The sequence below is a fragment of the Haliotis asinina genome, chromosome 3, assembly GCF_037392515.1.
Source record: "Haliotis asinina isolate JCU_RB_2024 chromosome 3, JCU_Hal_asi_v2, whole genome shotgun sequence".
In the NCBI taxonomy this organism is placed as follows: Eukaryota; Metazoa; Mollusca; class Gastropoda; order Lepetellida; family Haliotidae; genus Haliotis; species Haliotis asinina.
The window spans coordinates 81,659,220-81,674,546 of record NC_090282.1 but is presented as its reverse complement, the minus strand read 5'-3'; the positions used below and the strand labels follow the sequence as shown (position 1 = coordinate 81,674,546).

Genomic DNA, 15,327 nt, shown 5'->3' with positions numbered 1-15,327 from the left:
GTTCAACATTATGAACACAGCTTTACTATGGTTATTCTTAATACTACTATATCAAGTACTGGGACTCTATGTCCATCAAATCACATTGTCTGGCCCAGGACTATTTACAGATCGCCATCATACATTGATGACTGATGGGTACTTGATGTGCTTGTGTTATACTTGGCACTCAGCCATGGTCCAGTGACATGAAGACAGCATGCAAATTCTATGTTAGACAACCAAGTGACTGATATCATGAACATTGTGATATGCACTTCCATTGTCCTATGACTAAGTAACCACTGACAACCCGCATTATGATAACAGTGATGTGCCTTAGCACTGAATATGATCAGGGACCCTAAATTATACTCTTTGCTACAATATTGCTCATTGCTTTTAGAAAGTCTGCTTTAAAACTAGGAAGACATTCTTCTACCCAATGTTCCATGCAAGGAGTCTAGCACATTTCACACAGCCCAGTTACATGATTTGTCACACCTTGCACAGTTCATTCAAGGTATTGCACATGTTCACTTTGTTGATTCTACTCGTTTAAGGGTGAACTGTCATTTCACAAAATATATAAACAAATGTGCACAGGTGTAAAAACCTTGGAGTCAACTTTTAGTGCAGACTCTTTCAGTATTGTCACAACCCCTAGTGTACAGTACACAACCCTGTGCACTTAAAAGAACCCGCGAATCCATTGGTATGTGACCAGGTGGTGGCCACATGAATACATGCAAACACCTGGTTGTGGGTACAGTAACGTGCAGTGAACTCGGACAAAGTACTGTGACTATGTGTCCCACTTCCACCCAGCTGTGAATGGGTACCTCGTTAGGATGAGAGAGCCTCAATAAACTCAATGCACCAATTGGCAGCGAGAGTTGTATGATCCCCATGGAGTTGAGATTAAAATACGATTTGCTGTTGAGATTGACATCTAGTGATCGAGGGAAAAATACCAGCGCCTTGAGCATGCACTAGTGCGTGGATGTGCGCTATATAAATATCCTTAAATATCCTATCTTATCATCTATGACCTGCACACATGTTTGTTCCCAAGTAACAGAAAATTCACATACACAACAAGTTAGTGCTTAACTGAGAAAAATATAAGGGGAACGAAACATAGTCATTGTCAAATGCTAAACATGATGTCTAAATCCTGTGAACTGAACCCTAATTTAAATTTTTCGGAAAGGTAATAAAGCCTCACAGTCACATTTCATTGTTCCTATTTAAACAAACATCAGTCAAATATGATATTCATTAAAATGTTCTTGTATTTATCTAAGTTGAAAGAACAGATAGGAAATTGATAAGTTCCTTTGAATTAAAAAAAAAAAATATTTCATTTGATATGTTTCTTAATCAAGTTCATCAAATAGTTTAAAGAAGGACTGGAAGTTGAATTAAACAAAACAATTTCAACATACTGGAACATGTCACACAGATAAAAGAGAAGTTTAATACTTGACAAGCTGTACTTCCTAAAGTTAGATCTCAAAGCACTGACACATGATCCAACAACACATTTTAAGCCATGACATAGTTACACGGTCACAAATATGGTAGAAATCACGGATCACTAAAGACATAAAGTCTTTCATACTCTGTACAGGAGAGTACCATAAAGTATCCATGGTCTCACCTGTTTATACGTGCTATAATGAAGAACTTAAACAATAACCTCAGCCTTGAAATTTGTTAAAGAGAGCACACCACACAACACTGAGCAGCAGGTCAATAATTAATATACCTCCCATGCTGTAAGTCTCGAAATCACAGCCCATGGTATTGTCTCAGACTTGTAGGAGATTAAATAATCATTAAATGTGAGCAGATTGACGCAGAGCTTCAAATAAATGTGGTAAATCAATAAACATTAACATGATTACAGATAATAGCTGACAAAATAGTTGATTATTAACATGATAGCATTCCATCTGTCAATACTATGATTATCTCATGAATAAGATCACACACTTTATTATTTTGATAACTTTGTGGTATAAGGTAATAAATGTGGTTGGTGATGCATTGTTGTGTTGTCCAGCTCTGCTTCTTGTGTCATGCAAGAATGATTAACAGAACATGTTTGTAAATCATTGTAAACTTGCTTCTCTGTTAATGTTTTCATGGCAGAGTAATTTACAAGACTTGAGGAGGTTTAGATGTGACTAGGTATTATCATAGTGACGGTATTGATATTATTTTAGGATATTTATATTGTGCACATATCCATGCAATTAGTACATGCATATGGTGCTGATTTTCCCCCTCAATCATTGGATGTCAATTTCAACAGCTCATTCTGTTATCAATCTCAACGCACTGGGGACCATAAAACTCTTGCAGCCCTAGGCGCATCAAGTTGTTGCGGCTTTCCCACCTTACAAGGTACCGATTCACACCTGGGTGGACTGGGACACACTACTTTGTCCAAGTTTACTGCACACTGTTGTACCTGGAACTCAGTGTTCGTACATATTCATGTGGCCGCCATATTCATGGCCTGGCACCTTAGACAGCTTGCCCACCCTGTCCCAATTATATCCCAATGCATTGGTTTGGCTTTCTTCAGTCAAGAGCCAAGAATTTGGTTATAGGACATGACTGGAAACATGAAAAAAGTAGAAAACATGTACCGTAAACTCATGCACACTTTTACTTTCATGTTAAGCATTCATCTGGAAAACATTACCTTTAAAACATGAGCAAATGGAGAACATATAAGAGTATTTCCTGTAGTCATATTTAAAGGTGGAGTGACAATGTGAGGTATCGATTGAGGCCATTCTGTTCTTAGGAACAGGAAGCGTCCAATTTCAGGCATGAAATTCTCCAAGTCCTTGACAAAACCATAACATTAAAGCATATAGGCAAAAAGGATCCCCGTATTTTAAATCACTGATACAATTTAACCTAAAAAATTCGAGAACCTCTGCAATGTCTATATCATGTCTTTGTTATCATTATTCAAGTTAGAACTGGGAAAAATGAGTTTCTATTTGTCTTCAAGTTCCAAAAGACAAATGGCACAAATATATCTTCATAATTGCATTACATTTACAATAGATCAAGCTTTAGAATGCCTGCCTTTGGAAAGACAATTACAAAGGTAAATAATTTAAAAATCTGTATTTCACTTCCTTTCAAAAACTACCAGTACCTAGTTCTGCTCTAAAGGTCACAGGTATGTTAAAAAATAATTACTCTATTCTTCTCTGATGGCAGTTGATCATGTGAATAATAATATGGCATCTAATCATCACTAATCCCTAATCCACACAACTTCATGAATATACAAAAACACCATCTATCTGTGCTACATTTCTGAAGAATACATCAACATATTTTACATCAAGAAAATGAGATAAAATGAAAGCAATGCTGTTTGCAGGAAAAGACAAGTACTAAATGCTCAAATTAACTCTGACTAACTGATTTTGTGGACACGAACCATTCACACATTGATAGTACTGCATCACTATGGTGCCAATCCCTTGATAGATGATATTAGCACAGAGGCTTATCAGAACTTCTCATTGGCAATCAACATGCTGTTGCCTGGATTTAACGGTTGTAAATACAGACATGACAGTCACCGAGGGCTGTATGATTCCATAATTGCCCAGATCCTGACAGTTAAGAACACCTGATGTATTGCATTATGTGATATAACTGACATGTTAACCAGCTGCATCCCTTCATGCAGGGGAGTAGAGATACCACCTTGATATATGTGTTAAAACATTGGAAATTTGGACTGATAACTCTTGTACACCATGACTGGAAACAGTACTTAATGGGGAAATGTTTCGCCCCATTTAACTTCCACTTCATGAGGAAGCAATGGTGGCTGAGCAGGTTAGGTGCCTGACGTTGAGGATGTGGGTTCAAATCCCTGATGGGACTCAACCCAATAAACAATGATAAAAAGTACTAGAATTTGTGCTTTACTGAGAAAGTGAAATTTCAAACATAACATTTGTCAGATATGACCATTTTCTAAATGGTATTGCGTATTCCTCAATGAAATAATCTTCTTTTACTTTTTCATCATAAACAACTTGTCCCGAATGAGCTGTGAACAAGCTGGACAATAATCATGGTGTCTTCCTCTGTGCAAGATGCAAATGGCTTCCATGCACTACTTACACTACAAGATGCTTCTATCATTGGTTAAAAGGTTGTTAAATCTTAAAATTACTCTTATACAGGCCCCCCTAAGTAATTGAAGGAATTACAGCAAATTTGAAGGAAATGCATCTCAAATGTAAACAAAAGCAGCCCACTCGCGAAACAATTGCAGCGATATCGGTAGTTTAGCGGTAATAACAGAAATACATCGGCCCTATCAGAAGCAATGTCGGTAATACTGGAAACACGATCGGCCATCTTCGGAGATTTTTTGGTCCCGAGCGGAAACTCACACAGCAAAACATGGCGTCGTTGGAAGAAGCACCCGTCTCGGTGAGATTTGTTTTTAGTTTCTACTATTACATTTTTATACTTATCCATCTTTGACCACCCGTGTTGAATGCGTTTAGGTATGAGGTGTTGTCGGGTCGGGGCAATAGTTTATGTTTTTAGGAAAAGATTGTCACTGCAGAAGAGTGTCACAAGTCATGCCCCTGGAGAATGTTTACATCTGAACATCGAAGTCGTGCCGATGATTACGAACATCATGAACGTGCGCCATGAAGAAGTTTATGAGCCATAATTTTTCTTGCTACGAAGTGCAATTGACAAATTTAAACACATTTTACAAAAAAAATGATGTTATATCTGGCGCATGTTCGTAATCATCGGCACGACCTCGATGTTCAGATGTAAACAAACTACAGGGGCATGACTTGTGACGCTCTCCTAGAGTGACTATCTTTTCCTAAAAACATAAGCTATTGCCCCGACAACACCTCATGCCTAAACGCATTCAACACGGGTGGTCAAAGATGGATAAGTATAAAAATGTAATAGTAGAAACTAAAAACAAATCTCACCGAGACGGGTGCTTCTTCCAACGACGCCATGTTTTGCTGTGTGAGTTTCCGCTCGGGACCGAAAAATCTCCGAAGATGGCCGATCGTGTTTCCAGTATTACCGACATTGCTTCTGATAGGGCCGATGTATTTCTGTTATTACCGCTAAACTACCGATATCGCTGCAATTGTTTCGCGAGTGGGCTGCTTTTGTTTACATTTGAGATGCATTTCCTTCAAATTTGCTGTAATTCCTTCAATTACTTAGGGGGGCCTGTTATAGGAGATATACACATAACAGAGGATGTCACACTAGAGAATAAGAAAAATAGAATTGCATTCACACATCCATGATTACAGAGTGTAAAATATCAATTTCTCGGCATGCTTACAATATATGCTCTTTTTCAGGAAAATATTACAACTGTACGTGCATATATATTTTGGTATGATGCAGTGCAGGTAGTCACGGTTTTGGTTTCTGGATGCTTATGAGTTATATCCTCATATAGCCTCAGTCCACAAAATTTAGTACCAGCAATAGTACATTTAAATTAATGTTTGATAACAGCCTCTATTTAACACATCTAATTACTATCAGTTTTTGTTTCATGGCCATAAGGGGCAGTGGGGTAGCCCAATGGTCGTATCTTGGACGTCCTCTGTCATGATTTTGATGGGATATTGCTAAAAGCAGCATAAGACTCACTCACTCATAGCCATAAACAGTGTTCTCAATCATTAATGCCTTTTATTTCTAGTGCCACATTTGCATTTGTCTGCATTACTCAGAGCTGCCACACATTTAATAGATTTTCATTTGAAAACAAACCATAATTATAATGTCATAAGAATCAGCATATTTGAAACCTCCATAAAAAATGTTCACGCCTAACCAAAACCTAACCTCATACTTACGCCATTTAAACGTCGCCTTATCAATGGGGGCAAACAAAATGAAGAATTCTATCATAAGTTCCTCAGAACATTTCTTCATTATTACGTTTACTAAAGACATCAACTACTTTCACTTAAAAATCCGACTTATATATTGAAACGACTGATAACTTTGTAATAGTTTGCCATTTATCAGTAAAACAACCTGTCAAAACTTATAAAGCAGGGAAAGAAGAAACTGTGGCTTCTAAAATGGACAAACATAGACTAGAAGGTAATAACTCATTGCACCGCTGGCATTAACGAACATGTAACACGTATTTTATTTACAAACGCTTTGTCACTTACCCAACATAATTCAGTCAAATAACGCACATTCATAAACGCCTCCTTGCAGCTGTATACTATCAACAGATTATTCTAAGTCTGTTTTGATCTTACTGAAAATGATAACAGAGCACTAAACCATTCACCGTTTATACACACGGGTGATCACGACAATACTTCCAATGTGGCAATAAGTTTACCTTTCTTCGAATGGGTTCATATTCCAACTTTGTCTCCGCATGCATGCAAATTGTGGTATGTTTCACGATTGGATTGTCCCTGTCCGCCATATTGTTTAAACATGGCGAATGTTTCTTGACACTTTGTAAACAATATCATTACGCCAATATTTAACTTAAACTATCGGAAAACACATAATCTATATTCAGTCATGTGGCATAAAAAAAAAACATACCTTTGTTATAATAACACGAATCATAATGTCATTGTGCCGTTGCCATTATTATTCCTAATTGGCACTGGAACTATTTCTCTAGTCAGTGCGATTGTTGCTAGGTGACGAGATCTACTCGCGTCTTGTTCTACCAAGGGAGGCAACCCGTTACATTCACTGGCACACTGAAGGCAGTTTGTCATTGCAGTGTCAGTGAGCGTCGTAGTAGTAGTAGAGACCATGTACTACATGTGGTCTCTGGCATTAGGTTGCAAACGTTTTATGAAATTGCGAACAATTAACAAGAACTCGAAGTTTGAAAAATCATTAACAGCATTCAAATGTATAATGGTAGCTTCAACTGAGGAGAGAAATGTAGTTAGAATGTGGTCTCCTGATCGAACATATTTTTTTATCTACGTTTCGTCAAACATTGTACCTCAGTGAAAGATAAAATAGTTCGCACTTATTTATTGAGATGTTAGGACGAGTGGAGGGCTAAGACCTCAAAGGTGCGTTGAAGTTCATTGTATTGAGATCTGCGCATATTTGAACTCAATTTATTTATTAAAACATATAATAATAATAAATGCATTTTGTGGATTTTCAGGGCAGTGGACAATCCTGCATGTTTTATATTCTTCTCTCCTGGCCTGCATATTCACATCCTGTATCCACTTTACAAACAGTTATCTTTAAAAAGTATGAATGTTCGTAAACGGGACAGAAATTCAAGGCAAATCCAAAATACTTTGGGGGAAAGGACCAAACACGCCCACTCTCTTTACGGGAAGGTAATTCGGGAATACAAACAATGCAGTTTGAAAACTTCCTCACGTACAACATTATTGCATTTCTGTACCTTCCAAATTATTAATGGGACGCTGGGATAGCCTAGTGGTTAAAGCGTTTGCTTGTCACGCCAAAGACCCGGATTCGATTCCCCACATGGGTACGATTTGTGAAGCCCATTTCTGGTGTCCCAAGCCGCGATATTGCTGCAATATTGCTAAAAGCGACATGAAACCACGCTCACTCCAAATTATTAGCATGCAAAAAGCAACTCTTGAAATAACTACTAGTATTTGACAAAAGTATATTGTGACCAGGAAAAGTAATTTTACGACGTTTCAACCACCTTGCCCAAATCATGCATTATTTCCCTTCCAAATGAGATGACGATGAAAGCTTTACCCAGCAATATACGACAAAATGTCATGGATGTCAACATCTTTCTGATTGTTTTCACAACGTTTCTGGGCTATTCATTGCGGATGTCTGACGAAAGGGCGAGGAATAACCCAGAAACGTTGTGAAAACAATAAAAAAGAACTTCCATAACATTTTGTCGTATATTAGAATACCGACTTCTAAATGACTCAAGAGAACTTTACTCAGGAATTTATCAAAATGATTAGAAACCACGCTAACATGTTAATGCAAATGTGGTGATGAAATAGCTAAAGCGCATAACCGGATGCTTCATTTTCGCATTAGAACACATTTCTGAGTCGAAAACACATAAAGTGAGTGAGTGAGTTCGAAAACGCAAAACAATTACACAATTGGACATCGTGCAAACTCGGACGATCTCTCGAAACCAAAGGTCGGGATCATAAAGACGCATGACACAGGTAGTATCATTAGCATAGATAACACAACTGATGCAGTTCCACAACACTGCAGGTGACTATCAACTCAACTGATAAATGTCATAAAGACTGACATTTATTACACATGTTTCTGTTATCGTTGACATTTGATTAACCCCACATTAAGTGTACACTGTCTGTACCGGCATCACTGGGGACCAAATAAAAATGCCGGTTTTGATAGATTTTGCACTTCTTGTTGAAGAGTCAGCTCACACCTTGCACACTTTGCCACCCGAGACATTTGGCGATACTGACTATTACACTATTGACATACGATTTTACCTTAAATACCCTCTTGTTACTCTGTGTAAGGGACACGTACTCACAAATTAACAAGAAACTGATTGACACTTTCCGTTTCTGAATAATCTCGGGAACTGTGTTGTTACATCATACGATTGTAGTAGTCTGGAATCCGGAATTGTTACACTATTGGAACATTCAGGTATGTACTACTAATAATTAAATGGCTGATAGTGATTTGACCAACCATATTTACGGCTACAGCGATATTATGCGTTAAAGGTATCTTGTGGAATTCACAAGTTCGTTTTCTGTTTCAATTGAGAAACAACTTAGTGGCACGTGGACTCTGCGCATAACTATACTTACTCATATTTTTGAAGGCATGAAGTTCACTCACCTGATATAGTGAAGGACAGTTCATCATTATCTAACATTGTGGCAAATACGTTAATTTCAACCTAAACCACACGTACGTCATGCCACGGCTAACAGAAAATCAGCATCTCTGCGCCGTGACAATCTAACTTAATGATTGATGTAAATACGGGAAGTACCATAATTCATAGTGCTGAATTGCTTCCCTTGGTCGTGTCAGGATCTGACCATCGTGGGTTCAAGTTACAGAAGCGCTCCGAATACGAATCTCGACTAGTCAACATCATGTACCACTTCGATATCACTTGACAGTTCATGAGCACACAACTGAACAGTGCGCACACATCTCTTTTTGAGTGGACGCAGAGATGAAAACCATTCCTTGATAAGCGCCATATTACGTGAAGGAATTTATCCAGATGTTATTGCATGTGAGGAGAGGAGGCCGGTACACATTGTATTGCAGGTTGTGCACCTGCTTGTATAGACTGTATCGAATCAAATCGGCAATCCAGTACCTACACACTTAAATGATAAATTATTTCCCTTCGTGATATGCTTTCAAACTTTCAATGCATGTTTTACACAGTTACCTTAATTGTGATCACTTACCTCATTTTCACTCTGTCAGATCCTACTAAAGATGGAAGAAATATTTGACGGCAGTTTTGGAAATCAAAGGAAGTAATGCGTCTTCGAATTCTGTGATTGATTTGACTGAGTGTCCTTTAAATAACACAAGTTCAATGAAGTTGTCAGACTGTCAGGTTCTTGCGTAATACAAGAACACGAGAGCGGCTCATCTATTTATTTACATAGATACCAGAGCAATGACGAGTGGAAGTTGGGCTTGGCGTGACTGGCATTGTGAATTAACATCTACAGAAAATGTTCTCCCCAGTTGCGTGAAATATTAATTTGGTAATGTTTGGAGCGAGATAAAATCAGTGGTGAGCAGAGTTCGGATTGTCAATGTTGTAACATTATTTTCTACGGTCCCCCGCAGACGCCCTAGCCGAGAAAGATAATTAGGTGCTCCGTGGGGCATATTTTATGATAGGATGAGGCAATTAATCAATCTATAAAAGATGATTCTTTGATTGATTTCTTATTTTTTTGGAGATACATCAGCTCGGACACAATCTAATGCCTTGGGTGAACCTCGGTTTATGAAGTTATGCTAGTCGTTTTTATATCCATGATATGGATATATTTCTACAGTTTTGTTTTTATTTACGAAGGTACGCGAAAACTATTCTGTTAACGGTTGGTTATACAAGCATACCTGGGCGTGTTTTCATGTAAATGTTCATTTTACCAGGAGATGATAATGATTGTTTTTGTTGATGTACACACGCCATGTCCTAATGTCAGGCAAAGAGAAGCGGGCCATAATGTACTAGCAAGAAACCATATTACTTTAGTCAATCTGCCATGACAGATAAACTACAGTCATTTTTATGAATCAGGTGTTTTAGCTCATGTAAGGTATCTCTGGAAAGCCAGTAGTATTGTTTGTACAGATAATGCTTTCCAAAGACTATTTACTATTTATATAAACTGTGGAATATAAATGTGTGGTTACCATGCCTGTTCGAATGGGTTAAGCTATGTTTACATAGGTAAAACAATTGCGCTCATATGTAATTCAGAGAGAACTAAGACAACCTCAAGCTCCTCTGCCCTACTTCACCTATCCATTCGGTGGTATCTCAGTCCAAAAACCAGTATGGCCTTACACTCGGCCTTTTTAATCAATACGTGTATAATGACTGTTTTGTTACACAAAAGAAAGATACAATATAGTATTAAATGGCGCATTTGACTTTCTTGCTAAAATATCTGCCGGTTATTCACAAAAAACAATGCTTCTGAAGAAGCGCCAACCTTTGTAGTCTGTGTCACAGTCCCTGAACCACACTATTTTCCCTATTGTCAAGCATTCTCTGCAATGCTAAAGCTTTAAATGAAGCAAGTTTAGATTTCCCCAGGTTCATGTTTTTAAGCGCTGGTCTCCCTGGGTCTCCTTTTCAGTTAAATGGGTTTGTTTGTTACTATCAAAACGATATATATTCGGAGACTAATCGTTGATGTACAACCTTTTCTAAAGGTATGTTTGTGGAATACACAGTCCTCTAGAAATAAGGCCCTTTAAATGTTTTGAAGTGATACTTGAAAACAGTGTTGGCACTGTAACGTAGCAGAGAGTGGCTGACATGAAGCTAAGATCAGGGAAATGGTATCTCCAACATACCAATGATTTCATGCTCCTTGCTGACATGTGGCAGGTGGTGGTATTGCGGTCACAATAATTCATTAAATGTTGAACCTGTTACTGTTTGTTAGTATAATTCAATGTACATCTCTTTTGAGATGCTAACATTCAGTGTGAGGTCCCAAATAACATGTACCAAGGTTATTTATGTGTACAGACCTCCGCCAGCATAGAACAACAAACCCTACTTGATAATACTGTAAATAGGAACACTGTAATCTTGGGCGATTTTCAAGTGAATTTTGAGGACAAAAATTGCGGTGGAACTAAGACGTTTATTAAGTTATTGACAAGTCATGGCCCATCTCTGTTTGTGGGCAGTGCCACCCATGAATCTGGTCATATCCTGGACTGGGTTATATCATCTCAGAATGGTCACATCATAATGGGCGCTGGAGTTACTCATATGCACTTAACGGACCATTCTGTGATAACGATGTCCCGGAATATGGTGAACCAAAGAACTCCAAAAGGAACATTTAAGGTCACATCGGCAATATTTCAGCCGTATCGTGACGGGAACGTAACATTGAAATGGAATATATGAGTATTATAAAATCTGTCGACAAAGGACAGTAAAACAACTAGAGTATCACAGAAAAGAATGTAAAACTAGTAACTATACCTAAAACAGTCGATCTATACAGGACAATACAATATAAAACTGGGCTATAGATTGCTAACAACTGAAGGTAGATCACCATACTAGGGACCATGGGGACGTACAGTACTTTTGCTACCTGCATGGACCCTAGCTGGATTTACACATCATCCCCTCAGCCGTCAGCAATTTGGGAAATCTAGCCATACGATAAAAGACACTTATTCTACGATTAAAAACCTGGAAATGTAGAATTTACTTTGAATGTTTGTGGACTTACGTACCCTCTCATGAAAACAATAATTTTACAATACTTCAACCCCCTTCGAGGATACAACCACCAATAAGCACAGCTACGAATTTAAACTTCCAGTAGTAAGATACTTATCTATTTACAGTTCAGTTAATAAATCTAATTCTTTTAAAATTGCAATGATTAAATGAGAATTTGTGTTATTAAAAAGATCCTTCATTGTATGGGAATTCAAATACTGATCCCTTGTGATGGAATACTCAACACAGTCAAGCAGGATATGCTTGACTGTGATTCTTTCATCACAAGGAATACAAAACGGAGGATCCTCACTTTTAAGCATATATTTATGTGTATACCTTGTGTGGTCAATACGACATCGTCGTAAAATAACCTCTTCAAATGTGGACTGACAGCCCAAGTAGGTGTAACCATCATACGGTTTTATTTCATGTAATTTATTTATAGCTACTTGGGTTTTCAGAAACGTCCATGTCTTCAAGAGACCCGTATTGATAGCACAATTGAATTTTGTTTTGTGACCCTTTAGAAGCTCTGCCACTTTGTTGTTTTAAAGCATCAGGTCTTGGCTTCGGTTTACTTTTCACCGTTTGTTGACTATCAGCTGTCGATTGAGACTTTGAGTGTGACTGAGATGATGATTTGTGATCAGAAGAAGACTTTGAGGTACTAGGAAGTGATTCCTCAGTCTGCGATGATATAGCAGGGTACAAAAGCTGTGGAGAATCGCAATTTACCAAAGTCAGGGTAGTTTGGCAGCTTGTGGTTGATGTTGTTTTAGAGCTAGACCCCGATGATGTTTTGCTACTGTAGCATAACTTTCTGGAAGATCAGATCTCTTTACCAGTTTTTTTGGCCTCGGAAAAAGAGATATTTTGAGTAAATTTTATTTTATTGATCTCCATTTGCTCTTTCCAAATAGGACACTGATTTGAAAATGAAGAATGGTCGCCTGAGCTATTGGTGCATTTTTTATAATCACTGTCACAATCTTCTATTGTGTGTGTCTTTTCACCACAGTGACCACACACAACAGACAATGTGCAAGTATTTACACCGCGTCCATATTTCTGGCATTTCAAACGTTTTAGCGGGTTGGGGATGTAGGTATCAACTGGAATGTTACAGTAGCCTGCTTTCACTGATTTGGGAGCATTTGGACATGAAGAAGTAAAACAGATACGTGTTCGTTTTGATGATTTCATTGTTTTTCCGAGTTGAAAAGCGCTTGACATAAAGGACACCTTGATCCTTCATTTCTGACACTATATCAAGGTCCGACATATCATCAAACAATCGATCACGATCTCTCACAATACCTTTACTCGTGTTCAAGGTCTTGTGAGCAGAGACCGTGACTGGAATGCCCACGAAAGATTTAATGTTCATCAGGTTCGCTGCTTGCTGCTTTTTCCCGCATTCAACTAGCAGGGCACCTGAACGCAAGCGTCTAATGTTTTTCACCTCCCCAGCAATACCTTGAATGCCCTTGGACACAGCAAAGGGATTCAGTTTTAACGGTGTCTTGTCAGGAGTCTCAATCACAATGAAACGCGGCCAATATTCAATCGATGCAGACAGTCTGTGGTCAGTATCAACTGGGTCAGTACAAGTGGACGTTTTGTCTTTTTCAGTGGTATTTCGTAAGCCATGGTTAAGGTAATATGGTTCATCATCCGATCTCCCCACCCACCACAGAGTATCACAAGGACAATGCTAAAGCAAGCTGGCCTCCAGCTTGCAGCACCAAGGATACCAGGATGATATACTCCAGCAGAAGAATTAAAAGAGTAATAATTCCAGCAGATGGGACCATGAGCCACCGCCTTCTGGCATAGGACTCTCGGCAAAGTTCAGAACAACATATTTCAAAATCAAAAATGTTTCAGACAATAAAGCCAAGTCCAAATGATATGTGTGCATTGATAAATATAATAATACTCCATGCACAGGGCTTGGCATGACCAGCCGATTGGTCGAACCGAGCCTATTCGACCACCCGTCTAGGCGAAGTCAGGGCCAGAGTGGTGTATTGAGCAACAGGAACACGGTTGCGAGCCCCTATTGCCCTCAACCACCAGGATCCCTTCCTCCACCGACACAGGGCCACAACCCACGGCAAACAGGTTGGTGGACCAAATATCCCCCGGGTCCACTACGGGGGTGTCGGCGAGCTCTTAGCGTTACCCAGCACCCACCACGAGGAGGTGGCTCGCCACGGGTGTCCCCCAAACACGATAATATAAATGCCTCGGACTTCACAAACATGAAATTCTTAGCTGATGTGGTTGGTTTGTATTTCAAAACCCAGTTTGTAGATGTGTTTGGAAAGTATAAGTTATTAGTCATTGATGCGAAATCTGTCCACGCGTGGTTCATTGACCCGATGCAGTTTTGGCAGAACCATCTCAATTTTGCGATATGGTGCGCTACGACTGGGTGCGGTCTGACATTGACAGACACCAGGCGTGATGTCTTGAGTAAATCAGTTTTCACGTTTCACGTATACTACCAGATCAGGCGTATCCTCAAAGAGATCAGCGCTCCACTTCCACAGGACAGGGCATGGAATGTAACGAACAACCCAGATGGTAGACGGGCTTACGAAAGGATTTGTAATGAATTCGGAATTGACCCTAAGACCGATGGGCGTTTACCATTTCTAAATCATGGTTTAGGAATTCCTTACAGTGATGGGCTCTCGGTACAAGCATTTAAAAAAGATTTACTAACAAACTTTATGAAACGAAAAATGTTTAGTACGGAAAATTTTGTCCATGCATTAGATGACATTGTTCCTAAACCTACCAAATATGGACCAAAACCAGTGAAAGATGCCAGTGATGATTTAGTGAGACGAGGTATACTTAGGCCGGACTTTGGTGTGTCGGGCAATGAATGGAGAGATGATTGTATGAATTTGCAATATGCGGCTGATCAGTAACAGATACTACAATAGTTGATATGATGAAACCCAATGCCGTCAGAATGCTAGTAATGGTAACACCTTGCTCTCGGAACAATATTTGGATCCTGTCGGCAAACGTTGTATCCTCGTTTAGTAATCTATCGATTGTTTCCCGAATGCGCTTGATCTGGGATCGCAGCTGTTCACGATTCGAGTAAGCAGATTCTAATCGGGTACGTCTCTCATCTTCTAAATTACTAATTCGTTCCGTGATACGGCGCTTCATATCATCGTCTTCTGTCTCCCTGAGTTTGGCTTTTTCACTAGCGATGTGCTCATCGAGTTCGTTCAGTTTCCCCATGGTGTTCACGAGTTCTCCGCGTACGTGTTTCACGGCTT

The 15,327-nt window shown here is 39.0% G+C and overlaps 2 protein-coding genes across 3 annotated transcripts in view; one reads left to right on the top strand and one right to left on the bottom strand.

The window, feature by feature from the left end:
* The window catches only part of LOC137278577 (tubulin polyglutamylase ttll6-like), a 44,284-nt gene extending 37,764 nt beyond the window's left edge, over positions 1–6,520 (bottom strand). For both annotated transcript variants that reach the window (XM_067811033.1, XM_067811034.1), the window contains exon 1: positions 6,401–6,520. The gene's annotated coding sequence lies outside the window, so the exon portion shown is untranslated. The remainder of the gene's footprint in view (positions 1–6,400) is intronic.
* The window catches only part of LOC137279082 (uncharacterized), an 82,405-nt gene extending 68,648 nt beyond the window's left edge, over positions 1–13,757 (top strand). Inside the window, exon 9 of the mRNA XM_067811559.1 lies at positions 13,747–13,757. The gene's annotated coding sequence lies outside the window, so the exon portion shown is untranslated. The remainder of the gene's footprint in view (positions 1–13,746) is intronic.
* The last annotated feature ends 1,570 nt before the right edge of the window (positions 13,758–15,327 follow it).